At 41.3% G+C, this 20,965-nt stretch overlaps 1 protein-coding gene across 14 annotated transcripts in view; it reads right to left on the reverse strand.

The window, feature by feature from the left end:
• The window catches only part of foxn3 (forkhead box N3), a 298,786-nt gene that overhangs the window by 119,199 nt on the left and 158,622 nt on the right, over positions 1-20,965 (reverse strand). The window lies entirely within an intron of this gene.

A 20,965-nucleotide genomic window follows, 5' to 3' on the forward strand; every position in this document is an offset into this window, starting at 1 on the left:
GATAAAACAGCAAAATACGTTTTAGTCAGCACCATGCAATAGGGCTTTATGTTCAGCAACAAAAACGGAGCAAAAGTGAATAAAAATCACATTCTGCAAAGTCAGTCTGACAATCTTTTACAATAATTACATTTCGCAACATAACAGAGATTGTTTATCTTTTGTAAACCCTTGATTCACATAATATATCAGCAGTAGTCACAGAGCAATAGCAGGCACTACGTAAAGGAGCAGTGCAGAAACCTACCCAGCAGAGCGGGAGTTACCGACAAATGCAAAGGCTACATAATGGAGAGTGAGGACCAGTGATCTCTTTTGGCTGCTGGTAAAGCCAGCAATGGGGTCCTAATGACCTGGAAAGAAGATGCATGAAGCCACAGTTACTAAATGATCAGCTTCCAATCATGTCATAAGTAGTGGGAGCAATCCAGGGTCAGAGGAGTGAAAGCTGCTGAGCTCAAATAAGGAGTTAATAAATTCCAAGATTCATTCCCTGCAAATGCCATTCTCTGTGCTTAGGTGCCCAACATGGATATCTCAACGAATGGTGGCCACCACCAGCACAACAATATTTTTGGCCTGTTTCTGCGCTGAAGTGTTGTGATTCAATAACCACCAGGTGCCAAGGATGGCACAGTGGTTATCACTGCTGCCTCACAGCACCAGGGACCCAGGTTCAATTCTGGCCTTGGGTGACTGTGCTGAGTCTGCGCGTTCTTCCCATGTCTGCATGGGTTTCCTCTGGGTGCTCCGGTTTCCTCCCACAGTCCAAAGATGTGCAGGTTAGATGGATTGGCCATGCTAAATTCATAGAATCCCTACAGTGCAGAAAGAGGCCATTTGGCCCATTAAGACTGTACTGACAACCATTCCACCTAGGCCCTATCCCCTTAACCACACGCATTTACATTGCTAAACACCTTGACACTAAGGGACAATTTAGCATGGCCAATCCACCTAACCTGCACATCTTTGTCTCTTAGTGTCAGGGAGATTAGTGGGGTAACGGGGATAGAGCCTGGGTGGGATTGTTGTCAGTGCAGGCTGAATGGCCTCTTTCTGCACTGTAGGGTTTCTATGATTCTATGATTCAACTACTGCAGTTGCTAAATAATATAGAGTCATAGAGGTTTACAGCATGGAAACAGGCCCTTCAGCTCAACTTGTCCAAATATGCCTTATAGTCAGAGATCAAAAGGAGTTCACAAAGGTTAAAGTCAAAATTTATTTATTAGTCACAAGTAAGGCTTACATTAACACTGCAATGAAGCTACTGTGAAATTCCCCTAGTTGCCACATTCCGGTGCCTGTTCAGGTCAATGCACCTAATCAGCACATTTTTCAGACTGTGGGAGGAAACCGGAGTACCCGGAGCAATCCCACGCAGACACGGGGAAAATGTGCAAACTCTGCACAAACAGTGACCCAAGCCGGGAATCGTACCTGGGTCCCTGGCGCTGAGGCAGCAGTGCTAACCACTGTGCCACCTCAGCATATTAAGTACCGAGGGTGTGAGCAAGAATCATTCTTATTCCTTCAGTTCTTATCAGCAGTATATATAAAATTTGACCACTTGTACCATTCTGTTCTACTCTGTCACTGCATCTGATGGAGGATGGAGAACAGGAGCGAATCTAGATTTAGTAGCCTATTACTCCTGCAGTTGTAAAGTTAACTTGCAGTCGATCTGTACTAAACCCCTGATGTAAACAGACAAAAACAAACCCATGCAGTTGGCACAGAGTAAGAACCACTTTCAATCCACACTCAAGACAGGGCATTTTCTGCAAGGCAAGAAAGTTTTTCCTACCCTCTTGAGGGCAACACTTTTGTAACAGTCTGACAATGCCGATGCTTTCCCAGGCAGACAAACTCAAGCTACAGCCAAGGCTGTGGATTCAAAGCTGTGCCTCTGCAATTTGGAGCCCAACAACAAACTTCTGGGCTTGGTTGCCTGATGTATCCCTTTTTTTAGAAAATGAATTGCTGAAATTATAATGAGCCTGCATCGGGAACTCTAGCCTGAAAATTAATTCACCGTGCAAAGTGCTTTGAAGCAGTTCAATGTGATTAAAGAGTTTTACAAAAGAGCAAGGTTTTTTTTGGGGGGGTGGGGGAAGAGAGATAACAGCTGGATCATTAATCATGCAGTTTTAGTATCTTGGGCTATGTTTCCAAAGCTGCTGCAGCATCAAGACTTTCAACTTCCAGAGTATGATAGGCAAGATCTGGAAAATGGGAAGATGGGTTAGTTAATCACGGGCAGCTGAAGCACTAAATTGACCTCCGTAACCTCAGGTGCGAAAAGAGGAAAACCAGCCAATTTTCCCTTCTTAAATCACTAATGAAAATGATGTGAACTATGTAACCCTTAACTGTGATGGCATACACTCTCTATCAAGCCTTGTACATTTTTGATTTGATTTATTATTGTCACATGTATTATCATAGTGAAAAGTATTGTTTCTTGCACACTGTACAGACAAAACATATCGTTCATAGAGAAGGAAACTAGAGAGTGCAGAATGTAGTGTTACAGTCATATGCTAGGGTGTAGAAAAAGATTAACTTAATGCAAGGTAAGTCCATTCAAAAGTCTGACAGCAGCAGGGAAGAAGCTGTTCTTGAGTCGGTTGGTACATGACCTCAGAGTTTTGTATCTTTTTCCTGAAGGAAATGGAGGGCGACTGGCACCCATGGAAGCTGTAGTGAGACTCAGCACTTTCATGAGAGAAAGCAAGAAAATTGAGAAAAAGTCAACAAGCTGAAAAAAGATCATGGTTAAAATTAGCTTCAGGATATGTCATCCCTTGCCTGCCTATAGAGTTGGAAGCCAGGAGACAAAGCAGAGGTTGGTGGGATCACATTCCATATCATTTTCTGACCATACTCCAGTAGATTCAACTCTACTTCTCAGATCCATCAACCTGAAATATTAACGGTTTCTCTCTTCATGGAGACTATCTGAATTGCTGAGCATTTTTAGCACGATGTATTTATTACAACTGATCAATAAGTGGGACAATTTATTTTGTTTTTCGCATTGGCCCTCGCAAGTGGATGTCAAAGATCAGATGGCATCATTTTGAGTCGTCTCTCAATCAGCTTGTCATTAGGACATTTGCATTTGAGAGAGTTTGATGTGGACAAATTGGCTGCCATGTTTTCCTGCAGTACGGTGTTTCAAAAAAGAGTGCTTCCTCATTATAAAGCACACAGAGGCCTTGAAAGTCACTTTATAAATTTCCATCCCTTCAGTATCTTAAGATATATAACAGAACTGTGCATTCCAATCTTACTCAGCAATATAGTAAATCCTCACCTGCATTCCTGAAAGGTGCAACTTTAAGCAAAGGATATTTTCCCATTAAAACCTATATAAAAGTTGGTAGTTCAATTTTGCAGGAACTTTCTCATCAGAAAAACTAAACATTATACCCTCTAAGCTGAAATACTTTACACTGCCAAGTTCCTACACTGGTAGGTTACACAACTAAAGTAAATTTAAAAATATAAAATAAATATGCTGACTCTTTACTTGTCTCCCACTTGCCACTGCTTCTGCTTCTGCTCGCCACATCCTGCGCCCTGGCCCTCCCCGACACTCTCGCAAGCCCTCCAGTCCACAGCCTCTGCTGCTCCCTGACCCTTCCTCATGCTGATGACCCTCCAGCTCGTGGCCTCTGCCACTTCTTGCAGATATTGCTTCCCTCCAAAGCACCTGCTCTGTGCCTCTTTATGCTTGCCGCTTTCCTCTTCCTGAACCCTTACTCTGTATATGAGTGTTCTGGAGATGGGTAGGGAGAGCAGCTTTGACTTGTAGGAGATAAGCCGGGAACTGCAGGTAATGTGAGAGGGGAAAGTCACATCTACAATATAAACTTCCCCGCGCTCTCCAAAGATGATGCCCGATCTGTTGAAATTTGCGGTTTTGATTCAAATTTCTAACCTCTAGTTGTTTTGCTATAGTTTGTTTATATTAGTAACATGGTCAGTTCATGTGGTCATCAGCAAAGCAACCATGCTATCGCTGCAAATGGATTTTATCATTTCTGAAAATTCTAGTTATAAACAATGTCAAATTCCCTCACTTTAAAAATGCTTTTAGGGGCAGCTGTACGAAGGAAAGTACTTTGCAGCGTCATCCAGCATCATCCTCCTCTGGCTGCTTATTTATTCAGTAATTTACTGATAAACCTGTCAATAAAAACATAATTTCCCCTTCGGAATGTGGCGTGAACCTCAAGAAACCATATCCGAAGCATCTCCTAATATGGTTAGAGGCCATCCTGGCTAAATGGGCACTGGAGACATCATCCATGTTTGCATTTGAAATAGACTGAGTTATGACATTGCACAAAGTGGCCTCACTAGCTTCAATGCACATCTTCAATGCCTGCTGCCAAAAGCATTTTAACAAAAACATGAATTCACTTTGCTTTAAAACACATCACTTCAAAAGTAATTTTCAAATCTTGTTTGTAAAGGAGAAAAGATCAAAAACCCCAATAACATAATACAGGACAAAGACAAAAAAAATGTAAAAATCATGAACACTTTGATATAAAATGTAGGATTAGGTTTACGGGATGATTCAACAATCTTGCACCATCGGCAACAAGCGATGTTAAATGGGAGTGCAGTATTCTGCAACCGTGCAGTTCGTGAGGTTGAATCACTCTTCACATCATCAATGACATTAATTATATAAACCTGTCCAGTAGTCACAACTATACAACTAACTTTCTAAAAAAAACAAAACAACTTGTGGCACTGAGACCTGAACACTGCAGGGCAAGGATTACTTCACCATTATTAATTCACAAGGCCTCTCAACATCACAATTGCAATAAAAGGTTGCATTGCTATCATTGTTACCATATCAGCAAAACATAGGGTGTGTTTTTTTTATTGTGTGCACTTGAACTTTGGAAAATAGCAAGACAATAGAATAATAAGAGATTCTTTCTTGTTTGGATAGTGACTGGAGACAATGTTTTGGAGTGTACTAAAATCATGCAAAGCATCAGTGGTGGTTACTGCCAGCAACAATTTAAAACATTAAATTAAGAGAAATACGCAATCTTAACATATACTGGTTTAAGTACAACTTTCTGCAACATAATAGCATCAGTATGATAAATCAAGCTGATGGTAACAATGGAGGGCAAGGTTGATCAGAGTGTAATCTAAAGTAGTGAAAGTGGAAATGAGAAAACAAATACCATTAGCAAGTGTTAAATTCTTTCTTTTGCATAACTTGAGTTTATTGGTACAATGACTTGCTAAGCCACCCAGGGTGCCTAGATGCATGTCATTAAACAGCAGATTGCAATCACAACTAAAGCAATAATTCTAAGCTTGTTACTACAGACTGAAGATATAAATCATTTAGGAACACTATTCACATAGCACACCAAAATATGGTGCAAGGGCAGATAAATGCTGCAGCTCAAAATAGGAACAACTAACTCAATACAGACTTGATCTTTTAACCATTTCTAATGTGAAGCTCAGTGTACTTTAGGCTAAGGCAAAAGTTACAATAACTGATTTAAATTTCCAAGTGTACTCTCAACACTGGGGACAGGGGGTGGGATCACTAGTGTTTAAGGCTACTTTCTTAATGATTTTGCGACCATGTTATGACAGGTTCTGCAAGCTCCTTCAACTCCAAAAGTCACTAATCAGGGAAAAGATGCGAATTGCATCTGTTTCCACAGTAACTAGCAACCGTGTCGAGTAGAAAGATGTACTTCTAGTCTTATCACCCAACTCTCAAACTCCAAAAACATCTTCCACACGTACTATTGAGCTACAGCCTTAATCATAATATACTGACTAGTTATTACTAAAATTCAGACACAACTTGCATTTAGTCCACAAGTCAACATCTTACTGAAATAAAATATTGTTCAATATTAAGAGTTTACAGCTCAGAAACAGGCCAATCAGCCCAACTGGAAAATTGTGCATGTCACTGAAATTTAGGAAAAGTGAAATGGAAGGTTTCGGATTATAGTTAGTGTCACATTGTCAGGAAATCACTTAAGTCTAGAATTACGGATAGGTTAGTTGAACACTGAGAACATTCATCTGATCAAAGATATCCTTTTCAAATTTGTGCTGGCAAAGAGGTGACTGAAGTAGTAGATAAGGGAATGTCTATGGATGTTATTTATATGGATTGGCAGAAATCATTTAGTAAAGTCCTTCAAAAGAGCGTCAGCTAAGTTGAAGCCGATGGAACAGAGGTCAAATTATTGACCTGGTTATGAAATTGGCTGAGCTCCAGGAGACTATAGGGATAATCGGCAAATACTAATTGGCAGGATGTGACTGGTGCTGTCCCGCAAGGATCTATGTTGGGACCTCAAATATTCACTACATTAATGACTTGGATAATGAAATAGAAAGCCACATATCCAAATTTGCTGATGACACAAAGATATGTGGCATTGTGAGCAGTGTAGACCCACAGCAGGACTTGGTCACAAATGTCAAGAGGGCCTTCCAGTACAGTACTGAGGCAGTGCTGCACTCCGAGGTGCCATCTTTCAGATGAGATGTTAAATCGAGCCCCCCCCCCCTCCTCTCAAATGGACATAGAATATCCCACAGCTACTAGCTGAAGAACAGGTTTTTCCCTAGTGCTTGGCCAATATTTATCCCTCAATCAAATCACTAAACTAGATTGATCATATCAAATTGCTGCTTGTGGAAGCTTGCTCCATGCAAAATGAATGGTGCTGTTCCTACATTAGAGCAGTGGTTTCACTTCAAAAATACTTGATTGACTACGAAAGTACTTTGTAAGGTCCTACGGTCATGAAGGATGCCTGCATCAAGTCTGTCTTTCTTTTGGGAGTTGTTCAATTTGCTCTACTCCTGCCTTTAGCTGAAATCAGTACATAGCATAGTTTCTCTTTGTGGAGTCTCCAATTAGCTGTATTAGTACTGGGGAGGTTTAACACGGATATCAGAAGGACGTTTTTTACACAGAGGGTGGTGGGGGCCTACAATGCGCTGCCGGGCAAGGTGATGGAGGCGGACACACTGGGAACATTTAAGACTTATCTAGATAGCCACATGAACGGAGTGGGAATGGAGGAATACAAAAGAATGGTCTAGTTTGGACCAGGGAGCGGCGTGGGCTTGGAGGGCCGAAGGGCCTGTTCCTGTGCTGTATTGTTCTTTGTACTATATCCTGACAGAGATAACAAAAGCTGTTCTCTGGTATGTGTAAACAAAGTTTGTCCTTGCTCTTTTATTTGATGCCATGCATTCTTCAGTGCTTACTGAGCTGCTTAGACCTGCTATATGCGCTTAATATTCAAACACTGATCACTCATGGTTAGCACTGCTGCCTCACAGCACCAGGGACCCGGGTTTGATTCCCAGCTTGGGTCACTGTCTGTGTGGAGTTTGCACGTTCTCCCCGTGTCTGTGTGGGTTTTCTCCGGGTGCTCCGGTTTTCTCCTACTGTCTGAAAGACGTGCTGATTAGGTGCATTGACCTGAACTGGTGCCGGAGTGTGGCAACTAGGGGAATTTCATAGTAACTTCATTGCAGTATTAATGTAAGCCTTACTTGTGACTAATAAACTTTAAAACTTTACATTTTCGTTGCCTGCTACTTAAAATCAGTGGGTACCTGGTCCTTAACTTCCAGTAACCCAGTTACATATAAATGAAACACTAATTTGGCACTAGCTCCTTTGGACCAACTGCATGGTAAATGTCTTTCACATTTAACATTTTAAATAAATTCACTACACAATTCCGAACAAAAATATCCTAAATTCATCCACCTGAATTCCTGCAGCTACCAAATAAATATTTACTAAATTGCCAGCAAAAGACTGTTTAGACTTATCATTGAACTGTTTTTAAGTAGGTCCCTAGATATCTGCTGATTGGCTTTGGAAATCTCTCCATGTGAAAAAGGAAAAAACGGAAAGCATGTGATGTCTTGTTTAAAGAGGAAGCAAGAGAAAGCATTAGTCCAAGAAAAGGAGTGGAGGGAGGGCAGTTTCAAGGGAGAAAGGACAGAAAAACAATCAAATAGACAAAAAGTGAGAAAGGAGAAAAAAAATGAGACAAGGAGGAAAATGAAAAGTGGAAGGAAAATAAGTGAGAGAAAAATGTCCTACAGAGCTGGACATGCAATTAATTGATGTGAAATGTAGTCAATGTTATGTTGATGCCTTTAGATTAAAGCTCTAAGCCACCATAAGAACCTCTATACAAAACACCAGGACAAGGGTAGCTTTTCAAAAACAACCTGCTGCTTATAGATATCTCCATTAAGTTTATTAATTTAAATTCAAAACAGTCCCTGGCCACTTGACACATGGCATTACCGTGCAGGCCATGTGGTATATCAAAACTAGTAAATGCACTTAAAAATCAATAGGAAAAATACTATGCAAAAGAGCCTTCAAATTTTCCCCAAAAAATGTATTTTCAGAATCAGGGACCTGTTACAAATGCAATGCATGCAAAAGCTTCAGTCAACATAACAGTTGTGTATGTTGCACTCAAGACCTACATGACTGAAGTCACTTGGATCCCCAAACACATCTTCCATGTATACACTAGGTCAAACTGGAGGAGGGAAGAAAAGCTGTACTGAAGGAGCTTTTCATAAAATACATATTTGTGAAGTAATTGTTTCTTTGTTAAGAGATTTCAAATTTGTAAAGCAGATTGATTATGCTTTGGTTTGCATAGCATTGCAACATGGTCACTTCAGCCTCCAGAATTACTTCAATGTAACTGAAATGAGTCTAAAAAATTCCAAACTTCACTATATAGTTTATCCCCAAGATCGACCTTGCACTTGATCTAACAATCTATTTTACAATGCTATTTAAATGGCACTACTCCACTTAGTTCTCAAATACTGCTGTAAAAGAGAATACAAGCCTTGTCGACTGGTGCTTATTAGGAAATCATAGAATCATACTGTGCAAGAAGCCCTTCGGCCCATTAGAAACACCTGAACTCCCACCTAATCCCATCTGCCAGCACTTGGTCCATAGCTCTGAATGTTATGATGTGCCAAGTGCTCATCCAGGCACTTTAAGGATGTGAGGCAACCCAACTCTACCACCTTCCCAGGCAGTGCATTCCAGACAGTCACCACCCTCTGGGTAAAAAGAGTTTTCCTCACACCCCCCCCCAAAACCCTCTGTCCCTCACCTTGAACCTATATCCCCTTGTGACTGACCCTTCAACTAAGGGGAACAGCTGCTCCTTATCCACTCTATCCATGTGTCTCAATTTTGTACACCTCGATCAGGTCGTCCCTCAGTCTTCTCTGCTTCAACGAAAACAAACCAAGCCTACGCAACCTCTCTTCATAACTTAAATGTTCCAACCCAGACAGCATTTTGGTGAATCTCCTCTGCACCTCTCCAGCGCAATCACATCCTTCCGATAATGTGCAACCAGAACTGCACACAGTACTGTAGGTGTGGCCTCACTAAAGTTCTATACAACTCCAACATGACTTCCCTGCTTTTGTAATCTATGCCTTGACTGATAAAGGCAAATGTCCCATATGCCTTTCTCACCACCCAGACTAACATGCCCTTCCATTCTCAGAGATCTGTGGACAAACGTGTCAAGGTCCCTTGTTTCCACAAAACTTCCTAGTGTCCTACCATTCATTGAGTACTTCCTTGTCAAATTACTCTTTCCAAAGTACATCCTTTGGAAGGAGCATCCACCTCACATTTTTCAGGGTTAAATTCCATCTGCCACTTATCTACCCATTTGACCATTCCATCCATATCTTCTTGTAACCCAAGACACTCCGCCTCACTGTTAACCACCTGTCCAATCTTTGTGTCATCTGCAAACTTACTAATCCTAGCCCCCACATAGTCATCAATGTCATTTATATAAATGACAAATAGGGGCCCAACACAGATCCCTGTGGTATGCCACTGGACACTGGCTTCCAGTCACAAAACCAGCCTGTCATCACCCTCTGTTTCCTACAACTGAGCCAATTTTGAATCCATTTTATTAAATTACTCTGCATCCCATGTGAACTTACCTTCTTTACATGTGGGACCTTGCCAAAGGCTTTGCTGAAATCCACATAAACTACATCGACAGCACTACCCTCATCTACACACCTGGTCACCTCCTCAAAAAATTCAATCCAATTTGCTAGGCATGACCTCCCTCTGATGAAGCCATGCTGACTATCCCTGATCAAGCTTTGCCTCTCCAAGTGGAGTTAGATGCTCTCTTTCAAAAATTTCTCTAACATTTGCCTATCACTGATGTGAGACTCACTGGTCTGTAGTTTTCGGATTTATCTCTACAATCCTTATTAAGTAGCAGAACCACATTACCTATTCCCCATTTCCTTTTTGACTTCCCCCACTGCTCTTCTGTAGATTTTCCTATTAGTAGCTGTTCCAGTCTATCAAATCCTGTCTTATTTTACTAAAATCTACTCTCCCCCAATGCAAAACTATTTTTTGCAGCTTGTCTATTTCCTTGTCCATAACAAGCTTAAATTATACCATGTTGTGATCATTATCACTAAAATGCTCCCCCACCACCACCTCAACCACCTGTCCAGCTTCATTTCCCAGAATCAGGTCCAGCATAGCTCCCTCCCTTGTTGGACCTTCCACATATTGGTTTAAAATGTTCTCCTGTAAACATTTCAAGAAATCTTCTCCATCCAAGCCCTTAGTGGGCAGCATGCTGGCACAGTGTTAGCACTGCTACCTCACAGCACCAAGGACCCAGTTTCGATTCCCGGCTTGGGTCACTGTCTGTGCGGAGTCTACACGTTCTCCCCGTGTCTGCGTGGGTTTCTTCCAGGTGCTCCGGTTCCCTCCCACAGTCCGAAAGACTTGCTGGTTAGGTGGATTGGCCATGGTAAATTCTCCCTCAGTGTCCCTGAACAGGCGCCAGAGTGGGGCAACTAGGGGATTTTCACAGTAACTTCATTGCAGTGTTGATGTCAGCCTACTTGTGAGACTAATAAATAAACTTTTAAACTTTAAAACTTAAACTTTAAATGAACACTATGTATATTCCAGTTAATGTTGGGAAAGTTGAAATCACCTAATATAATAACTCTATTACTGTTTTTACATACTTCCACAAACTGAGCACATATTTGCTCCTCAATGCCCCTCTGACTATCTGGGGGTCTACAATAAACACCTAACAATGTGAAATAGTGAAAAAGTGGAAAAAAAGGAATCCAGTCATTGGGAACGTGCTCTGGTGGCTGTATGTTTAAAGACAAAAACTGCTTTTAAAATGGAAGTTATAGGACAGATTAGCCGAGTTGATGGAACTAAGATTCTTGATATGCTGATGAACCTAGCAACACTGTAAATAGATGCTTACCCAAGGCTGGTTGGTAAAATGGAGAATAGTGTGCCACAAATTAAAGTTGCAAAACGTTCAAAAGAGAAAATGGGGATGAATTTGCATTCTAAAAGGTGAGCATGTTAATAAAGGTAATTAAGAGTGACTTCTGAGAAAGTTAGTTCAGATAGCGGAAGATCAAAAGGGAGACACAGTACATCAGAGGCAAGTTCACCCTATAAAGAGTGCTGTTTTGAGAGCGCAGCCCACCGCAGCCAGCTATGTCAAAGAACAAAGAATAGTACAGCACAGGAAACAGGCCCTTCGGCCCTCCAAGCCTGTGCCGCTCATTGGTCCAACTAGACCATTCGTTTGTATCCCTCCATTCCCAGACTGCTCATGTGACTATCCAGGTAAGTCTTAAACGATGCCAGCGTGTCTGCCTCCACCACCCTACTTGGCAGCGCAATCCAGGCCCCCACCACCCTCTGTGTAAAAAACATCCCTCTAATATCTGAGTTTACCTCGCCCCTCTCACCTTGAGCCCGTGACCCCTCATGATCGTCACCTCCGACCTGGGAAAAAGCTTCCCACTGTTCACCCTATCTATCCCCTTCATAATTTTGTACACCTCTATTAGGTCTCCCCTCATTCTCCGTCTTTCCAGGGAGAACAAGCCCAGTTTATCCAATCTCTCCTCATAGCCAAGACCCTCCATACCAGGCAACATCCTGGTAAACCTTCTCTGTACTCTCTCTAAAGCCTCCACGTCCTTCTGGTAGTGCAGCGACCAAAACTGGACGCAGTACTCCAAATGTGGCCTAACCAGCGTTCTATACAGCTGCAACATCAGACTCCAGCTTTTATACTCTATACCCCATCCTATAAAGGCAAGCATACCATATGCCTTCTTCACCACCTTCTCCAATTGTGCTGCCACCTTCAAGGATTTGTGGACTTGCACACCTAGGTCCCTCTGTGTTTCTATACTCTTGATGGCTCTGCCATTTATTGTATAACTTGCCCCTACATTAGTTCTTCCAAAATGCATCACTTCGCATTTATCTGGATTACATTCCATCTGCCATTTCTCCGCCCAATTTTCCAGCCTATCTATATCCTGCTGTATTGTCCGACAATGTTCATCACTATCCGCAAGTCCAGCTATCTTGGTGTCATCCGCAAACTTGCTGATAACACCAGTTACACCTTCTTCCAAATCATTTATATATATCACAAATAGCAGAGGTCCCAGTACAGAGCCCTGCGGAACACCACTGGTCACAGACCTCCAGCCGGAAAAAGACCCTTCGACTTCTACCCTCTGTCTCCTGTGGCCAAGCCAGTTTTCTACCCATCTAGCCACCTCTCCTTGTATCCCATGAGCCTTAACCTTCTTAACCAACCTGCCATGAGGGGTTGTCAAATCCCAACAAGCTGTACCTAGAGAAGAGAAACCTGTTTGAAATGCCAGTTACATTTATCCCAAAAGATATGGGTGCCTGGTGTGATAACCATTGCTGGAATTTGCTTAGTTCCAAACCTATGGGATGCTGTTTGGGGAGATTTCTAAGATTTCTAAGATTTAAATTTAAGGTTAGGAAAATAGAGGGATTTGGAACTGGGTAAATTTTAAAGTACTGGTTTTGGAAATCTTTCCACTTGAGTATGATCATGAGATTATAGAGATAAAAAGAAAATGTTTCCCATCACCAGCTTAACTATTTAAGCATGGAGAAAGTCTGAGCGATCCAGGCACAACGATTTCAATAAATTGCACAGTCTATATGGAAATAAAAATTAGCATTTTACGTAAAGAAAAAAAACAGAAAGCATGTGATGTCTTATTTAAGGATGAATCAAGAAAGAGTATTCATCCAAGAAAAAGATGTAGTTAAGTATCTTTTTAGTTGATTTTGTGTTTTGTACCTTTTAATAAACATTTGTTTAAAATCACAAGAACATTTGGTTCATCCTTCACTGGTCTTAACTACATAAATATAGGTTGTTGTTCTTGTGCAGTCCACTCTGATTTCTTGGTGGCTCTGATGCTGACTTACTGCTGTTGACTAGTTTCGGGCTGCATACAAGCTTTTGATGGCATCACATGTATATTGAGCCAACCCCATGAGCACCTCGCTCAATACAGCACTATTTTTCTTGCTCTAGAGAACAGCACTGCACCAAGGGAGTACTCAATATGCCATCTGCTGCATCACAAACATACCAAATCAGGCAAAATGCTGCCATTTGAACCAAAGTCTGTGTTTGGTTCGTTGCACCCACCCCACCTGAAAACAGCATCAGCTCCAAGCAGGTCAAATTTCAACAGTCGCTGTAAATTACAATTTCAAATACCAGCACACCAAGCATAGTAAAAGCTGTATGTTTGACCATAGTTTGACCATAAAAAGTATAGAGCTGCATGGGAAGGTGGTTGCAAACAGGAACAGAAAACAATTGGCGCCAGAGGGAGATGACTTCTTGCGAGCTGTCCCCAGCATGCCCTCTAATTATATCTTTTACTCTCGTTCCATGCTCTTAAAAGTTGTCTAATTCCTTTAATAGACCTACCATATAGTAAGCTGATCTTTCTCTACACTATCTGTAACTGCAGCACTATATTTTGCATCCTTTCATTCTCCCCTATGTACACTATGAACGGTATGTTTTGTCTGTATAGTGCGCAAGAAACAATTTTCACTGTATCCCAATACGTGTGACAATAATAAATCAAATCTAATCAAGAAGAGATTAGGACATCCACAAATCAGCAAGGATTGCTCCCATTTCATTTAACCAATTTTTACAGCTTTGTACAAAATACTAAAAGGCAAATAGTTGAGGTTTCAGACTGGTCAACATGTTTGACCAATTTGTCAAAAATGATGATTCTAACTTACAGCAGGGTAACCAGAACAAGATGTTCATATGACCTTTTGTGTTATTATCTAACCTGGCTCTAGATGACAGGGGTTAACAGTAATTTGTTAAAAAAATAATTTAATTGCATACATGGACTAGGAGTAAATAGTGTCAACATTTTGGGTACAGTCAGGTGCATGTTTTGCTGCAATTAGTCAGTATGAATTGTCACAGGAATGCAAAAGTAACTATACCATAGAAGGTCTGTCAGAATCATGCTGTCCCTCTATTTGTTGCCCAGATGAGAAAGAAAACATTGCAACCTCACAGGATCATCTAAATGCAGTTTAATCACTGGTACAAAGACCATGACTGCAAACTGTCAACTGAACTGGGAATACAAGGTGCAAGACTAAACGTGTCTGGGGACCTCCAGGATTAACTTTGCATCATCAGTTTATCCATACTGCACTTGACATACTGTCAAATTTGAACTGTTATATGTACTTTTGCTAATTTTGAGAATTATTTTTTCAAAAATATACACTTGCCAACTTCCAATTGAGATTCCAATGAGACTCAATACTATTACAACATAACAATACTTTTCACTGTATGTTAATACATGTGATAATAACAAATCAAATCAAATTACTATTCCCAAAATCCATCCTGTACTAAATCAATCACAATAACAAAATCAGTCCAAACTCTGGTGCTGTAATTTGCCCCATATGCAAAACAAATGTTTGTTCACTAACCTTTGTACTTCATCCTCTAAAAGGGTATTATCGAAACACTTGCCCGTTCAACTCCCAACATATGTAGTCCACACTTGAAATGTACAACCACAAACAAAGCAAGTCTTCTCAATCCAATCTGCTAGGGGAGAAAGAGGCAAAAGAAAGGGGTGGCCTTTTCACTCCTGCCTCTTATTGAACATGGAGTGTGATCTGCTGATTATTAGGAAACATGTTTGCAGGGTTAAAACAGAACAATGCTCAAGAGGAGGAATGCTTACAATCTGTATAACCATGGTGTAAAATAAAAGCTTGAAGATTTCCAGTTCAAAAGGAGAGGCTCGTCATTTTTGTGCCGAAAGCACAGTGTTTGAATACCACAGTATTTGGTCTTCAGATGAGAAGGAACCAAGCAGCAAGTATTTTGAGGTTTCTGCCAATATTCTCTTCACTGCAATAGATCCAGACACAGGAAGAGCACACAAGTGCCACTCTTGACTTGCCTGTAAATGCCTGCAGGGCACAAAGGGCAACACACACTTCATGGCTGGGATTAGCAGTATCTTTATTGGATAAAGGGTTTTCATGCTCACAGATGTCAAGTTAGGTAGTAATTAGATCAGCATGTCTGTTTATTTCAATGACCAATTTACAGTACAGTAGCCTAGTAGTTACGATACTAGACTAGCAAACCAGCCTTAGGTGAAACCATACTCCACAATGGCAAGCTGTGAAACATACTTGAGTAAATCCTGAACTTAAATCGACCAGTACCAGACTGTATGCAAAGAGAAAGTCATTACTGACTCGCTTTAACAAAGGAAGCTTAATACCCCTGCACAGTCTGGCCTACATTTGACTCCAATCACACACTACAAAATGCCCTCCATACAGTAAAGTAAGCCACTCATTTGTAAACAATTGATTGACGTGTGGGAAAAAAAAGGTTGAAGAGAGAAAAAAGTCAACTGACCCTATCAGCAAAGATCCATTGCATCAGGATGTGTAAAAATCAGTTCACTGGATGTGGATAAAATACATATCTGTGAACAAGCAACTATTTTCTCACCTGACCTGTGAAGCTTTCAAGTCTTGTTTAAGAATGGTTCTAAGTGTGGTCTCTCACTGAGCAGGCACTTTGATGCAGTATTGGATTGGATACTTTCTGGCTGTTTGGTTCCTACATCCACACCTAATCATGCCTTTTAGTACCCACCATGTGCATATTCATAGCAGTGCTTATTCAATAACAGACAATGGGAACTGCAACTGATTTTCCACTGACTAATCCCTCAACATTATTTTGTAAATTGAGTTTGTGTCTCTTTATGCCCCGTTTGTGAACAGAACTCCCACTCACCGGACGAAGGAGCAGCAAGCGCTCCGAAAGCTAGTGGCTTTTGCTACCAAATAAACCTGTTGGACTTTAACCTGGTGTTGTGAGACTTCTTACTGTGTTAATCCCTCAACTCCAGCAGAAACCAGAAATCCAACGTGGAGCTTTCCTAAACTGCGGACTCAATTACATGTTTGCTTTACCAACTGAGCCACTGAGTATGGCATTTAAACTGTCAGGCCTGGAGGAAACAAGAGTGGCAATCAGCTTTATTGAGTTGGAATTCATTACAAAATGATCTGCTGTAAACAAAGTTTCATGTAAATAAAAGACGATGTGTCAAATAATCCAATCAAACTATTTCCAGTATCTAGTGGCAATGCCAAACTGTCCTCTTGAATTGACTACAATCGTCACTGTTTTAAATCATCAACATCCACTTGCTTGGACCTCAAAATGCATGAACAGTGTACCAGTTAGGACATCTACATTTTTATTTAAGCGTAGCTTCAACCCATATTGTTTTTCCCCTTTGGAGTATATTGGAGGAAGTGGTGGAAGAATTCCTGAGCTGATATCAGCCCATCAAAGCGTGTTATGAACGTTTCTTCCGCGGCCAACAGGTCCTGACATTGGACTTGAATCCAGCGCTTCTGGTCCAGGGTTAGGGCCACCACTAATGCGCCACAACACCGTCAAACTCCAACAGACTGCAGCAATTCCGAGAAGCTCCCCACCACCTTCTCAAGGGCAATGAGATGCTCATATCCCATGAAAGAATAATTAAAATAAAGTCCTCCCACCCATTAACACCTTGAGCAGGATCTTGATATGTGAACCGGAGATAAGTATTTATTTTAATTATGTCTTGAATTTGTAAAAAGGTTCCAGACTCCTTTATACAATTGAATAATTTAATAAGGAAATGGGAAGTTCAATTACTGAAATTACTTTTTCAATAATTATTTTTTAATTGGTAAAATTGTATTACTTTAAAGGGTTGAGACCTGCAAATCAAAAAATCAGCCTGATACATTGAAATGTTCACTGGTGCCTTTGCACACAGTCAGTACAGCTGCTCAATCAGCTGTTCGCTGATACACGATGTGAAAAGGATGTAGCAGAAAGTGAGACTCCATTGTGTACCTTCAGAGGCAAGTGAGTTTCCAAAAACGTGACCTTCAGAGAGCGGCTACATTTTCGCCAGCTCTGGTGCTATCCATCTTTTAATCTGTTTTTTATCCTGATTCACAACCCATAATTATCCGATCCAGGTGTGTAGAATCTGTGCTATGATCCTGGCTAAACTTTAGTGAAGGAAAGCCGAGTTAAGTCAAGAAAATCCTTGTTTAATTGAGGGGTGGAACTCAGTTTGCAATGACCGTTTCACTGGTAAGTGGGCCTGTGTTTCAGTGATGCTGTTGGTGTCGAGATAATGGCCACCATTGTGAGTAAAGACATGGACGACAGTCTCAGCTCCGTGGCACCGACTTTTAATGCTCATTTTGATGAACTGTGGGATATCCTAAAGAGAATGGATGAAGTGGAGAAGGGAATCCCATCAATTGAGAAAGGGCAGTTTCCTCAGTGAAGGATCTCCTCCTGTTCCTGTACATTCTGCTGCATGGTGTGTTGTACATCCTGGCTGACTCAGGGATATGGGGCCGGAGAAAGAGTATCCTTGCCCTCAGCCTCCCAAGGAGTACAGGGATTGAATTCCCGTCCGAATCTGAGAATTGGCTGCCATGCTTTCACAATCTCGATTTGAGTGCTGGGCATCTGTGGTTCAATGAAGCACACTGGACCTCGTCTTTGAGGCTTGAGGTTAGTTGAAGACTCTGACTACAGGCCATGCGTTGTCTTATTCTCTGTGTTCGTTGAGAAGGGTTTGAGGCAGCCAGATGCGCCGGTCCTTGCCACCTGCCAGGATCTTGGCTTCTCTTTGCCGGGGCCTCGGGACAACAACATGGTGGAGGTGCAGAAGCTTCGGTGAAACTCTGGATGGATCTTGGATGTTGCTCAACAATCCTGTCATAGTTTTGGCCTTTTCAAGCTCTGTGGAGGGGGGGTCATCATTAATTCTGAACTTTGTTTCATTGAGATTCTAGTCCTGATTTTGTAATTCTGTTTTTTTATCCTGACATGGGTGTAGGTCACCCGTTATCCTGGGATATTACGAAAATCAGGATGGTTTATTTTGTTTTTTTGATGGTATTCATCCACCGGTGTGCTCTGACATTGGAACAAGGGAGGCCTTAGTTTAATTGTTTGTGGGTCTCCTCCTTTCCATTGGGGAGGATGCTGAGTTGGTTGCTTGCCATGAGTGTTGTGCAGTATGACCTGGTTTATTTCTTTCCTTTTGTGTGTTGTAATCCTTGCATTTACACTGAGGAACTACAACTTTTGGTAGCTCTGAGTAACACCACAACAGTGTGGTGGGCAGTTTGGTGTAGAGATGGTTGATATGGTCTATTTTTACTCCTTATAAGTGAACACTGTGGAAAGTATAGTCCTGTCTACTTAGAAAAAATATGACAGCGCTTCCATCCATAAATCCATCAGCAACCTTCTCAGAGTTGCAAGTCAGGACTGAGGACCATTGATCAAAACTCCAGAATGTAAAAACTCCACTGTATAGTGCGTGATGAGCACAGTAGTGTCCAGAGGGCAAGGCAGCATTCACTAATGTAAAGGCCATCGAGTAATACAATCAGTACCATTTTGAATGGACAACTGCTGCACTCAGAACAGCAGCAGGTGGAGGGAAAAGTCGGCTCCGCCTCAAACTTCTTTATTACTACCCAAGTCTACAACAGCCTTAAACTACTAGACCATGCTTGTTGTAATTCCCAGCCTTGAGATGTAGAACACTGAGCAGGCCTGGTTGAGACATGTCAATTGTGCACTGAGAGCGCAGTACAATAAGTAAGAACTTGCTGCCAACAGGGAAATGATTTGGCCAATTCACACTGTAGACGCCATCACTGCCCATTATAAGTAAGTAAAGTTAAAGTTTATTTATTAGTCACAAGTAGGTTTGCATTAACACTGCGATGAAGTTACTGTGAAAATCCCCTAGTCATCACACTCGGGTACCTGCTCAGGTACACCGAGGGAGAATTTAGCATGGCCAATGCACCTAACCAGCATGTCTTTCGGGGGGGTAGAGATAAACATGCAAACTCTGCACAGACAGTGATCCAAGCCGGGAATCAAACCCGGGTCCCTGGCACTGAGGCAGCAGCGCTAACCACTGTGAAATGCATTGTAACGAACCATTTTTGAAGTTGGTTAGAGACCTTTAAGAAATTCAAACTTCAGATAAGTTTGAAAATTGGGAGCTCCAAATCACAAACTGAGACACATAGAGTCATAGAGTCATGGAGTCATGGAGGTTTACAGCATGGAAACAGGCCCTTCGGCCCAACTTGTCCATGCCGCCCTTTTTTTAAAAAAACCCCTAAACTAATCCCAATTGCCTGCATTTGGCCCATATCCCTCTATACCCATCGTACCCACACATGTTCAACTAAATTCAAATCCAATAGTATGGAAAATCATAAACAACTTCTTGCTTTGTAAAGACACATGTTGTCCAATTAACTTTCATTGGTGCAAACAAGGATCCACAAGCAAAGAAAACACCTCTTGGAAAATATTTTAAAACTCAGTTTATATAAACATGAAATATAGTATAAGGAAATTAACTTTGCAAGCTGGATTATTGGTTCCAGGTTCCCTTGGGTATCATTACTTACATGAATTATGATAACAAAGGCTAGTGAAGGAGATCTGGCAGTGATAAGAAAGATATCACAGCAGGGCTCGCTCAACCTGCTAAACATTCACACAAACACATTTAAAGTAGACAGCAATTAAGAACAGGAACTGTGGCTGAACAATTTTATCCTCTCCAATCAAGTGGTGCTGAGGCTAATCATAGCACCTCCTGCAAACAGCAACAGACTATCAAACCTGAAATATATTGCATCAAATTCAAGCATATTCCAGCGAGCTACCATCTCCCTAAAAAATGTTAGCACATGCACTGAAAGACATTGTTCAGAATCTCCTTACTTACTCAAATTCAATGGTCCATAGATGAGCCATGTAGTATTAAGGACAGGACAGATGAAAGATCTGTAGACATTATGACTGGAGGGATTGGATTATGATCGCAACTACGTAAAGCAAGCATGTTATCACTGAAGAAAAGGGTTGAGAAGTAATATGAGAGATTGATTATTTTTGAAAGTGAGTGTGGACCATGATAAACGATTCCAGCTTGTCAAGAACAGCAAAATGAGTGTGTGGCCTATGCTTGTGGGGGAGGGGACTGGTAAATTCAAAACAAACCTGTGGAAAATATATTTCAGTGAGCAAATGATCAGTCTGAGGAATAGTCTCCTTAGGGAGATGGTGGAAGCAGTTAGTATTGATTCATTCAGATGTAAATTAGCTGGAGTTCTTTTCAGGAAATAACAAATGTTACTTGCATCACGAAATAAGGCATGAAATGTGGGGAGTAATGCATGCTTGGAAGAAAGTGACTTTGGACCTAGAGTTGTCAAAGCTCTCCACCACTTGGGTTTCTCATCTCTGGATATGTTGACCATCTTATACCTTGCAACAATCAGATGGTAGATTAACTAGCTGGTCCTTAGTCTTTATCTAGC

This window comes from Mustelus asterias, chromosome 18 (assembly GCF_964213995.1).
Source record: "Mustelus asterias chromosome 18, sMusAst1.hap1.1, whole genome shotgun sequence".
NCBI classification, from domain to species: domain Eukaryota; kingdom Metazoa; phylum Chordata; class Chondrichthyes; order Carcharhiniformes; family Triakidae; genus Mustelus; species Mustelus asterias.